The following is a 12,096-nucleotide window of genomic DNA, read 5'->3' on the forward strand; positions in this document are numbered from 1 at the left end:
CTGACCTCAGGAGTCACAACAACAATAATCAGACACACCTGGATTAATCATTTAGTCCAATAATGGCAGACAGGAAACAAGGAGCTGGCTGAAGTTCAGGAAGTAGTGCAGCTGGGCATAAAGCCTTTTGAATGAGTGTTAAAGTACCTGTAGCAAGGCTGGATTCCTCCGACACCACGTACCCGTTTGTGCATGGCACGGATGCCCTGCCAAGGTGACCAGTGTTTCAACTCACTCTGTAAATGATTACAATTTTGCATTAGACACATTCATATAATATAATGGAATTGTAATAGATGTAAAATTTTATTTTTATAAGCAAAGTTATTTCATAACAAACCATTATAGCTTGACATATTTCATCAAGGGGCCTGTCATAACTCCTCCGCCTCAAACCAAGGGTTTTAATTAATCTTCTTAAATGCCTTTCACTGATAAAAGATGAAAATGTAAATTGCAGTTAACATGTTTGCTTTTGCCTAGCTTCTGTGGTACTTTAAACGAAGTTTTATTGTATTTTTTACATTATGAACAATATTATCAGTAACAGTAGCATACAACAATTTAAAAATCACCTGATTTTGAATCCAGAGGCACAAAGAATAGAGCATATTTCTCTCTGTTTACAGCCATTGGCAAAAAGCAATTTTATCATTTCATCTACTTAAGTCAAATCAGGGTATCTTCCGTCCATTCCATGTCCGTTTTACAGTCAGGGGCGAAGAACGAGAATGTACAGGTCGAATTTTCATTTGTCGTTTCCATTTATAGAATGAAAAAAGAAAAATAGGAATTGATACATTTTTCTAGTTAGCTTCTCAGTTTTACTAAGAAAATTCTTGAGGGCCGTTCTCACGAATAAATTAATAAAAAAATTTGTTACTATAACACGACTTGCCTTGAGACTGTGTTGACTATAACGTTAATTATATTCACATTGTAACAGACGTTAATTTTAACAATAAATATATTAGCGTCCACCACCGGACGATAACGACAAATTAAAGGTGGAGTCCACGATGTTTGAAAGCCAATGTTGATATTTGAAATCACCCAAACAAACACGCCCCTACCCCAAAAGAATCTGGACCTTCTGTTGATAGACCCGCCCCACACATACGCAACCCGGCATTTAATTTGATTTGATTGGCTATAAGTGTGTTTTGGTAGTCGGCCCGTCTCCTTTTCCAACGCGTTTTTCAAACATCGTGGACTCCGCCTTTAATGCAAATCACTAACCTTCAAAGGCATATTGCATATTTAGTGTAATAAAAACTTTTGCAATTGTTTACATGTCATTGAATGTGTATAGCTACTGTTCTTGTTGCGTTTACACATCGAGTAACCAGCAGATGCCCTCCACACGCTGCGTTTTACGTAACAGTAAATAGTAGTTTGATTAATCTAATATCTTACATTTTGGCGTAGTCAATGTAGTAAAGTAAAAAGCATTAGGTAGTCAATTTCACAGTAACTGCATCAGTGCTGGATACCTGATGTAATTTTATGTAATGGACCTTAGCTTCTGCATAGTGGCATCTGTCATTCAAATGCGCGTGCACTTGAAGTTCAAATAGATATAATTGGCTGTCAATGGATTATCGTTTAATCAGTTGGAGGAAAATCGTTCAGAAAGTGATCCCAACGATATCGTTCATTGTAACTTTGTCGTTATAGTTGTGGTGTGAACTCTGCTATTCTCTTTAATATAAAATATTTTTTAAACAATATTTTTATAGTTATAATGTGAATGGCCATTTATTGAGACGAGGGAAGCGAAGACTTCCAATGACTATTAGCATGGCACGCAGATTTAATCATTAACATGATTAATAATCCTATGACTAATAAACTTTTACAATTATGCATTTGGTAGACGCCTCAAAGTGCATTATAAGGCATTTTATCAATATTTGTGTTCCCTGGGTTCATGACTCATGACATTTGCAATGCTCCACCAAGCAATGCTTTAACATGAGCAATTTGGGACCAACTGGGAATTATATTTTTTCTGCACACCTTTCCCACATGGGCGTACAAAAATGCTCTGCAATGTTTTGGAGATTTTGTGAAATGTTGCTGCCACTCCAATCATAGATATCTATAAATTAGATAAGTTTGTGGACAGAGGCGTCATGCCCATTCAAACTGAGGGGGCACCTGCCCCCTTGGTTTTTTTGAGCCAGTGGATTTTGCATCCAACCTCAAAATCAAATAAGCGTCCATTAATCTGTTATTTGACTTTTAATCTCTTTAATATGCACAATATTATACATTCTGTGCTGCATCCTTGTCACTTTTCGGAGATTTTCGCCGTTTTGATAGTGTTTTGATCATGTTACATTACTTTTATTCTGGCGGCAGCTGGCGCTGCAGTCAGCGTAGTCGCAGACGTCATCAGCGTCTGGGCGCGCTCACGAGCTCTCTGCTGTTGCTGGCTTGCTGTTGCATTTGGCTATCTGAGGAATTAAAACGTGTTAGAAACGCTCACAACATTTCCAAACCCCATACGGTAATATGCAGTTAACCTCCACTGTGTAGAAAATGTATCGTTTTAAATGTGACCGTCTCAACGTTATATTAGTAGAGATTCATCTTCTTGGCACAACGCCAAAGTTCGCCAGAGTTCGTTCACACGGGCGCGGAATCTCACATGCTCACATGAGGTAAAAATCCGTTCCTCTAATAATTTTATCTAAAAATATTATTTTGAATCACTATTGAACATTAAACTCAATCACGTGGCTATAGCTTATGTCATTTTCGTTGTTTATATACTTTATGGATTTAAAATTACATAAATTTTATATGATAATGTAGTTGTTGTGCAAAATGCATTAATGACACAATTAAACAAGCCATTAAGACTTAAATAAAACATGCCGTTTTAGATGTAAATATGATGCAAATGTGTCATTATTCCGATTGAATAGTATTTGATATTAAAGTTAGTCATCACTCTTATTTTGGAGGTTTTTGCATGAAAGCAGGGGTTTTCAGATTGTTAGAAATGTAAGTGCCATGGAAAGGACTGAAAGCTCTATAATATTTCGTTTGATGTCTGTGTATGCACAAATTTCTGTGAGCTGTTGACACTGTGCCCCCTTAAAAAAAATGGTGCATGACGCCCCTGTTTGTGGACTATTTTTTAAGCTCATTATTGTTTGTTCATGTTATGTAAGGGGAGATTTATTATGAATGCAGTACATAGAAACTCATTCAACCGGCAAAAGCAAATTGTTATTACTGATGATGATTGTGTCCATGGCTGGATCTTGGGGGGTGATGAGGTGGGTTATCTTTTATACTGATCATGAATTCCAAGCCACTGGCACATTATATGTCATAATTTATGTGGCAGTGACTTTTCATGCTGTGTTCTCTGCAAAACCTACAAACATTCATTGCAGAGCATTTTTGTACGCCCATTAAAAGGTGTGCAAACAATTATAATTCATATGATCATTAAAAATTTTAATGATTACATCTGCGTGCCCTGCTAAAGGTGCAACTTTCGTGTATTTGCTCCCCCCAGCGGTAACGTTTGTAAATGCTGGGGAGAAAAGGTAGCTCCTTGGTTGAAAATTGGAAAATAAAGCATTTTAATATTTTCTTTATTAAATTTTTTTACAATTTAGTTTTAAGAAGTAAGACTGAAAAACTAAATATAGAAAAATGTATCAATTCATTCTTTTTAAAGCAGCTTTCAATATTTTTCATTTTATTAAAGGAAACGATAAATGTAAATACGATTTGTTTATTTCGTTTTCCGTTTTTGATTTTAAAACGGATATGGAATAGACGGAAGATACCCTGATTAAGTCAAGGCCCTTTAAGTGAATTTGTATTCGTTTTATAAACTGACACATTACAATCATTAATGTTTACGTTTAATGTAAAATGTAAATAAATCAATGTTCTAGATAGCTGCGTTAACAGAAAACCACAGTAAAAGTTACTAAGATTAAAAACAGCAATATGTGTATTTGTAATAGTGTTCTAGCCAGCTTAAAACGTCAATTGCAGGATACTTCTGTGTGAATCCATTCTTCGTTAACACACACACAGAGAGAGAGAGAGAGAAATAGAGAGATGTTAAGCACAGCAAGCATTAACACATGCTAATTACATTAAATTCAGCTATTTGTGTTATAAATGTTTCGTCATACAACACGTTCTACACTGCAAAGATCAATAAAAACACTAAAAAAATAAACGATATCAAAGAAGCCTTACCTTACATCTTTAGCAGTCTCCGTGTGCTGTAATAAGTGCTGGCCGGAAGTTTACAAAAGTGACGTCACGCTAAGGGGCGGGGTTACGCGGAAAATCATCTGAAGCCTTTCTGCCTGAGGCCGTTTCGTCTGATACCTGATTTAGTAAGACCTGATGCTTTTAAGTCTGATGCCGTTTCATCTGATGCCTTGTTGTGCGAGACCTGATGCCGTTTCACCTGATGCCGTTTCACCTGAGGACTTTTAGTCCGAGACCTGATGCCGTTTCACCTGAGGACTTTTAGTCCGAGACCTGATGCCGTTTCACCTGAGGACTTTTAGTCCGAGGCCGTATGGCCCGATGTCTAATGTACGAGACCATCTGTGTGTCTCAATCAGCTCCCTTGTTCAGTAGTCAGGGCACTGATCAGGGAGTCGGCCATTTTAAGGGCTGTCTCAATCGCAAAATCCGTTCAGTGCACTGGAACGTTCGTTCCCTAAAAATTCCCACAATGCAACGCAAAAACCAGTGAGCATCGATGGTCCCTATGTTCCCTAACCGGAAATCACGTGACCCTTTCTGCTCGCCAACCGAACATGACGTGATCCAACTCAATAAACTTTATGAAATGTTACAGAACTTTTATAAAGACAAACGCTTGTTTTAGTTGTAAATATAAACACACATTGCTACACAGTAAGGGACCACAATCTACTCAATATTTAAAATAATAATATTTATTTAAAATTCTAAATATATTTATTACATTTAAAATGTAATTATGCCTCCAATTTTATGCACATATATGTAAGAGAATAATGACAGCATTTTTCACAATGTACTGTTTTTTAAAATTAAGTCAGAGAGATGTTGGTTTTGCCGGTTGTTGATGAGTAACAGCTGTGAGTGATTACAACGCGCTAAAGCAGCCACGTGACAGAAATAAGTGAACATTGTCCCAATGTGAAGTGAGCTAGGTTCCTTACCAGTGCCCGAACCTGTGTACACGATATACTGATTCACGACCTCGGGAGCTAGGGAACGAATTGAGACACACGGCATGTTTTCCTGAGAACTGATGCTTTTAAGTCTGAAGCGCGATGCTGTTTTATCCGATGCCTGAGTACTGACGCTGAGGTCTGAGGATGTCCTAAAATGCACACCGTAGTTGAGGAAACGGCTGATGACTTGTGTCGTTGTGGGAAACAGTCCGTGTGTCTCAATCAGCTCCCTTGTTCAGTAGTCAGGGCACTGATCAGGGAGTCAGCCATTTTAAGGGCTGTCTCAATCGCAAAATCCGTTTAGTGCACTGGAACGTTCGTTCCCTAAAAATTCCCACAATGCACCGCAAAAACCAGTGAGCATCGATGTTCCCTATGTTCCCTAACCGGAAATCACGTGACCTTTTCTGAAGCTCGCCAACCGAACATCACGTGATCCAACTCAATAAACTGTATGAAATGTTACAGAACTTTTATAAAGACAAACGTTTGTTTTAGTTGTAAATATAAACACACATTGCTACACAGTAAGGAACCACAGTCTACTCAATATTTAAAATAATAATATTTATTTAAAATTGTAAATATATTTATTACATTTAAAATGTAATTATATGCCTCCAATTTTATGCACAGATATGTAAGAGAATAATGACAGCATTTTTCACAATGTACTGTTTTTAAAATTAAGTCAGAGAGATGTTAGGTGTGTTCGACTTCATGCGGCGCTGCGCAGACCGATCGGCGGCTGACTTGAAGCAGTGCATTTTGGTTAGTACTTTTGTCCGACTTAAGCTGGCGCTGCAGGCACGTGACTGTGTCATATGGTTTTTAAGTACCGCGAGAGCGATTCGAGACCAGCTGCCTGAGTTAGCCAGCGCAGTTCGCGAAGAGGAGCTGCACGGGCTGTAATGACGACACAGCTGTTTCACGATTGGTCGGATTCACCACATGACAACACTCACGTGTGTTTTGTGTGTATTTTTACGCCCTTAGTTCCACAAATGCTCACAAATCTGTATTTTTATAACAGTTAAAGCTCTTTTCATGTAGTCGCGATGTTATATTGTATCATCTTCATCAAAATAAAATGGATAAAAAATGTAGACCCCACTACATTGGTATTTAAATAATATATGCTTATGTTAAACTTTATTCTTGTAAAAACAGATGCTGTAATCCTCTTCAGTTCCACTCATGCATACACGGACATTCAAAACAGTATAATTCACTTTTTATGTAGTTTACATCTTACAAATCATGTTTATTGCGATAAAGCAAGCAAACGGCACGTGATCAGCCATGCTTGACTTAAAAGCCGCAAACTACGGGGAGCACAGCGCGTCCGACTTCACGTCTCCGTTTTCAGCTCCTCCCCACCTGCACGCGGCTAATCTCGCCGATCGGTTACATCCAGCCACAGCCGATGTCGAACACACCTGGGGCACGTTCAATCTCACACCGGTGCGGAACGTTTTGCTACGGTTTCCGGGTTGAACGACATGTTTCCTGGAAACGGTGTGCAACGGAATGCAACAGGTTTTAGAAGCGTTTTCTCTTGTTTGGTGGGTGTGTCAGAAATGTCGGCCCAATCAGCGGCAAGATGTATAAAACCACACGGTAGTAAAGAGACAGCTCGCTCAATGGGTTCAAGTTGGAATGTTGTCTTTCATTCTGGACAGCAAGGTCAGTGACTGTAACATTGAGGGTCTTTTACAGTATTAAACACACATTTAGAATGATTTCATCAGGCTTCAGAAACGTTTAAAAAAGAACACAAAGAATGGCCTCTCAGCTACCGTAGTTGCAACTCTTGCGTCATCACAACAGGGCGTTCAACACATCGCCGTTTCTGTTTAATAAACGTTGTGCAACGTTTTGTCGGGGCTGAACGCAGCCCTGTTGGTTTTGCCGGTTGTTGATGAGTAACAGCTGTGAGTGATTACAACGCGCTTATAGCCACGTGACCGAAAAATAAGTGAACATTGTCCCAATGTGAAGTGAGCTAGGGTCCTTACCAGTGCCCAAACCTGTGTACACGATATACTGATTCACGACCTCGGGAGCTAGGGAACGAATTGAGACACATGGAGTGAGTGATTCCGGCTGTTACATGCGGAATGATCTCAGATTAAATGACCTGTGATTCATATCCTTCCGAGTTAAGTTAAGACATTTTAAATTAAAAACTCACGCACATACTGTATATACACACGCGCGCGCGAGCGGGTCGCGCCCACGCGCGCACACGGGTACACACATGGGCATATTTAGAAGTTTTATTTAAGATTGTTATGATATTGGGACTATTTCTCCACCCGCTCCTTCAGCTCTGAAGTTCAAATTCGCATGCAGTCCGGTCATAACAAATGTAAAAGATATGAAACATCACTCAACAGCAATATCAATTAAGTGCAATCCTAAAATATGATTTAAAACATAACCCTTTCATTAGGTATGATGACAAAATTTTCAAAAACCCCAAAACTCTAAATTTATCAAATGACTAGGCAGAGCAGACATTCCCATTTGCAAAGAAACAATGATTGTAAAAATCTGTTGAGTATTGAGAAAGTTATGATATTTTTAATATTAGAAATCAGGGGAAAAAGTTATATATGGCTGTCTATGGAATGTGTGTGACCGAAATGCTGCTTATTCACAAGTTTTTGCTTATAACTTTCTCATTTTATCAGATATTTGCATGAAATTTTAACAGAAGGTAGAATTTTGTTAGTACTTTCAAAATCAATTATAAACATTTACTGTTTTAGTTGGAATGGGCATCAAACTTTAGTTGGAATGTGCATCAGACCCATGGTAACCATGGTTTTTAGAACGATACCTGCAGTGGACATTCTGACAGAACGTTCACTGTAGTCTATTAATAGATACGTGACTACCAAATTTCCGCGGTTTATTTAAATACCTTCTCCACCATAGACTCAGAGTACAATGTTTCAGGACCAAGATAAAAGATATTTATTTGGGTCCATCTACCTTTCATTAGAGACCAGTGCCCGGTTGCATGAAACTCCTTAAGTGAGGGTTTCCCTGAGGGAGAAAAAATCCCTGAGGTAAGGGATTTATTTAAGAGCGTTGCAACAAAGGTCTTAACTGTCACCCTTACCTAAGTGTTTATACTAAGTATTTTACGGTAGTCTCTGCCAAAACACGGCAGCGGAGACGCGGTTGCTATGGTTACAAAATCTCACAGCGGTAACAAATCAACGCACGCAGCGGATGTGGTTTGTGTACAATGAAACATCGCAAATAACAGACTGTAAAGTGCCGCGTGTATAAAACCTCAAAGTAATTCAAAATGGAAACACTTTAGATTGACGGACGATCAAACCGCTATTCTCCTAATAAATGCGGATCTTTTGCTCTAGGGATTATTTCGATGGTTAGAAATGCACGTTGGTACTTCATTTTCTTAAATAACCATAAAATCAGCCATCGCGTGTGACGTTAAGGGACCTGTTATAGTCCCTTAAGTTTTTAAGGGAAAATGTGACTTAAGGACTTTGTTGCAACGCATAGCAGAACTTAAGGTAATACTTTAGCATTTAAGGGTAAATACTTATTGATAGCCTTAAGGTTCACTTAAGGGTTTTTCTTGCAACCCACCTTTTATTAAGGGCACCCTTAACCTTATATTTAAGGGATTTCTTAGCTTAAGGACTTTCATGCAACCGGGCACAGAGCTTAGTGGAAGCACACCGCCCGGTTGAAACTGACACAAATGTTTAAACAGTTGCTGTGAATTAAAAACACCTCCGAGTTGAAAGTTAAAAATATCAAACGCTTCCGGTGGTCGGACTTGACCTATTTATGGTCGTGGCGGCGGGGTGTGAGCGCTTAAGTGTCTGTGATTTTCTGGAGCTCATATGGAGCTCATCTATGTCCGAAAGTGTCCGAGCACATTTTTAAATAGACGCTATCTTTATTTACCGACCGCATATTTAAACTTTAAGCACATACATTCACGCATGAACAACTCTTACAATTACATTTTGTGACCAAATAACAGTAATATTATGAGCATTTTGTTGTCAGGAAACATAGCTGTCATAAGTCCACATATTTACCTGATTTGTCTTAATTAGTTCAGTCAACACTAGCCATTCTGAATTTTGACTGGATTTGAAAATAACCATTCATTTAATATTTTAAACACAGATCTTCTCAACTAGCTCAAACAAAAAAATTGGTTTAACTTATATATTTTTGCCCGTCCAACATTTCATTAGTTGGATTTTTTACAGTGTACACTAAATATTAGTAGCCTATTTGTTGACTCTCTCTTTATTTGACCACAACCTATTGACACAAAAAGGTTTGTGATTGAGTTGTGTAGGTTTGTAAATGAGTTGTGTAGGTCTGAAATTATTGTGTAATCTTTAGTTTACACTTCAGTCACAAAACGTGAATTATAGAACCATTTTAATAAAAATGGTTCTTTGCCTTCCAAGGGTTCTATATGGAACCCGTTTTTTGGTAAAATGTTCTATTGGCCAAGTATAGAACCCCACGGTACCTCAAGGAACCTTTTTTTTAGAGTGTAGGCAAAAAACAGTGCTAGAAATTCGATGGCTTCTAAAATTCAAAGTCTGATTTAGATGCAAAATAAAATTCAGTGTTAAAAATTTGCTGTAAAAAAATTCAGTGCTAAGAATTAGAATTCAAAACCCAACGGCACAGATTTACTTCCATAGGCAGGACTTTTTGACAGCTTTCATGCAAGTCCTCTTCATCATAACGCAGTTTCCACTTTCGCATTATTTTCTTACAGAGTCCTGCACAGGTACATTTTTTGGAGACCCGCTTGTTCCACAGGTTCCACAAGGAACCCGTGTCCTTCAAAATAGTTATAGGTATAAACTGAGAATTGCTGCCTGCCCTTTTAAAATGAACGGTTCATAACCAGAGACATCAGTTTCTCACAAACCTGGCAACATATGCGTTAATAATACCTTTTGCCTTTGCCGCCGCATTTTTATCATTTAACTTCTTACAATCCGAAATTAAATGTCCAGGATCCAGGCAGTAAAAACACACCCTCCTAGAACCCTAGCGAGCAGAATTTCGACTATTCACTTTAGGAGTAGCTCTATTGCACGATCACAACGAATTTTGAAAAGAAGACTCATCCTTCACATTTTTTCAGCGGACGATGAAAAATAAGGAGTTGTTATCTCTTGCGAAAAGAACTCTACGATGAGTAAGCACAAACTCATCGGCTAGTACCGCTGCCTCCACAAGTACTGTTACTTTCTGCTCATTCAAGTGTTGCACGACTTTTTCCGGTACACTTCTCTTAAAGTCTTCAAGCAAGACTAATTTGCAAAGTTGTTCAAAAGTATCAGTCTTATTGGACAAACACTATTTTTCAAACAAAGTTATTTTCTCTCTCCCAAACACGTTTGTTTGGATGTCTTTGCATGTGAACAAAAATTCTGGCGATATGCCTCTGGGACCAATTCATATGCACGAAGCACCGTTAACTTCACAACATCATAATCAAGTGAATCTTCAAGGCTTTACGCTAAACTAACCCCTTGTGCTTTACCCACCAGACTACATTAGCTGTGTTTGCACTATCGGGCTTCAAGCGGGCGTGCCAGTGCCTGCCGAGGCCTGTGGCGTTTGCATTGTCACTTCCAGGGCATGATCGTGCTTCACTGGTGCTTCGTTGGGGCTTAAGGCCCGGCTTTTCTGGCCCGCCTAATTCCTTGGGCCAGAGCGGGCTTCTCGGGGCTAGGGGAGTGGTAAAGGTCAAAGGCGGAGTTTATCTGAGTCTCTGGCAAGATGCGCATCCATCTGTCTGCAGATTTAAAACTTTAAAAATAATCGGGATCACCAGTAATTTACTGTTTAACGGAAGATGCCTGCTATGTTTGTACTTCGGACTGAAGAAAATTATCTGCATATGTAAAAAACAAAGACGCGTTACAACGCCGAACTCGCCACGCTAAGGATCGAGTCACGATGGTATCTACAGTCGGTGAGTTTACATGCTACATAACGTTTGCATACAAAACACTTAAAATACTATACAAATAACGACTGCATAAGTGTCTTACATGGGTGTTTATTGTGTTTTTTGTGTTATATTGTGTTATATTACATCTCTGTTGAATTTTTTAGTCAGCCCTTAGAAAAGTAACCATGGTTTTATTATATTAGTCATAGCATGCTTTCTGGTATTTTGGAGATTAATTTAACTCTTATATGAATGTAGCAAACTTTATATGTCGGTATACTCTATGTGTATTTACAAACCCTTTATACAAAACATCACATGTGCTGCTTTATTCTTTTGTGTCCGTTTTACAGAAAAAATGCCAACGTAAAGCTTTCAGTTTGTCATCCAGGAGTTTTTATATTGTATATGAGAGATGACACAGCAACAAATGCAAGAGCAGGAGATGAAACGAAGATGATGATGATGAGACGACAGGAGCCATGGATGTTGAAATTTGTCCGGAGGAGATGTCTTTAAATACACTGTTTGTGCACTGATATAAACTTCATATGTAAATAAAGTACCGCGCTATTATTACTACGGCTGCTTGTCAGTTTATTGAAAATGATTGCTTAATAAGGATCACATCTGAAACACAGAAATGGTAAGATGCAACAAAATGGTAAATATAACCATCATTAACTTGACCACTGTAACATAGCTTTTTAAATACTTGTGTATATTCAGAGTTGATTTTTAACGAGTAAATTTTCTAATGATTTCTCAAACGTTTTGATTTTTGAGATGCAAGTAAAGTGATTTTCAGTCCTATTCAGCTATTCGAGGCAGTTCTTTATAGACAAAAGTATTTATTGATTGACACATTATTGAAATAGCTATTAGACAGTTACC

At 38.3% G+C, this 12,096-nt stretch overlaps 1 long non-coding RNA gene across 1 annotated transcript; it reads right to left on the minus strand.

Annotated features, from left to right (window-relative positions):
• Positions 1–137: 137 nt before the first annotated feature.
• LOC141349247 (uncharacterized) lies at positions 138–8,900 on the minus strand. The gene is made up of 5 exons (XR_012365272.1): positions 4,237–8,900; positions 4,032–4,048; positions 576–660; positions 341–431; positions 138–236 (listed from the first exon to the last, which is right to left on the minus strand). It is a non-coding gene; the product is annotated as an uncharacterized lncRNA (long non-coding RNA).
• Positions 8,901–12,096: the final 3,196 nt, after the last annotated feature.

The sequence above is a fragment of the Misgurnus anguillicaudatus genome, chromosome 22 (genome assembly GCF_027580225.2).
Source record: "Misgurnus anguillicaudatus chromosome 22, ASM2758022v2, whole genome shotgun sequence".
NCBI classification, from domain to species: domain Eukaryota; kingdom Metazoa; phylum Chordata; class Actinopteri; order Cypriniformes; family Cobitidae; genus Misgurnus; species Misgurnus anguillicaudatus.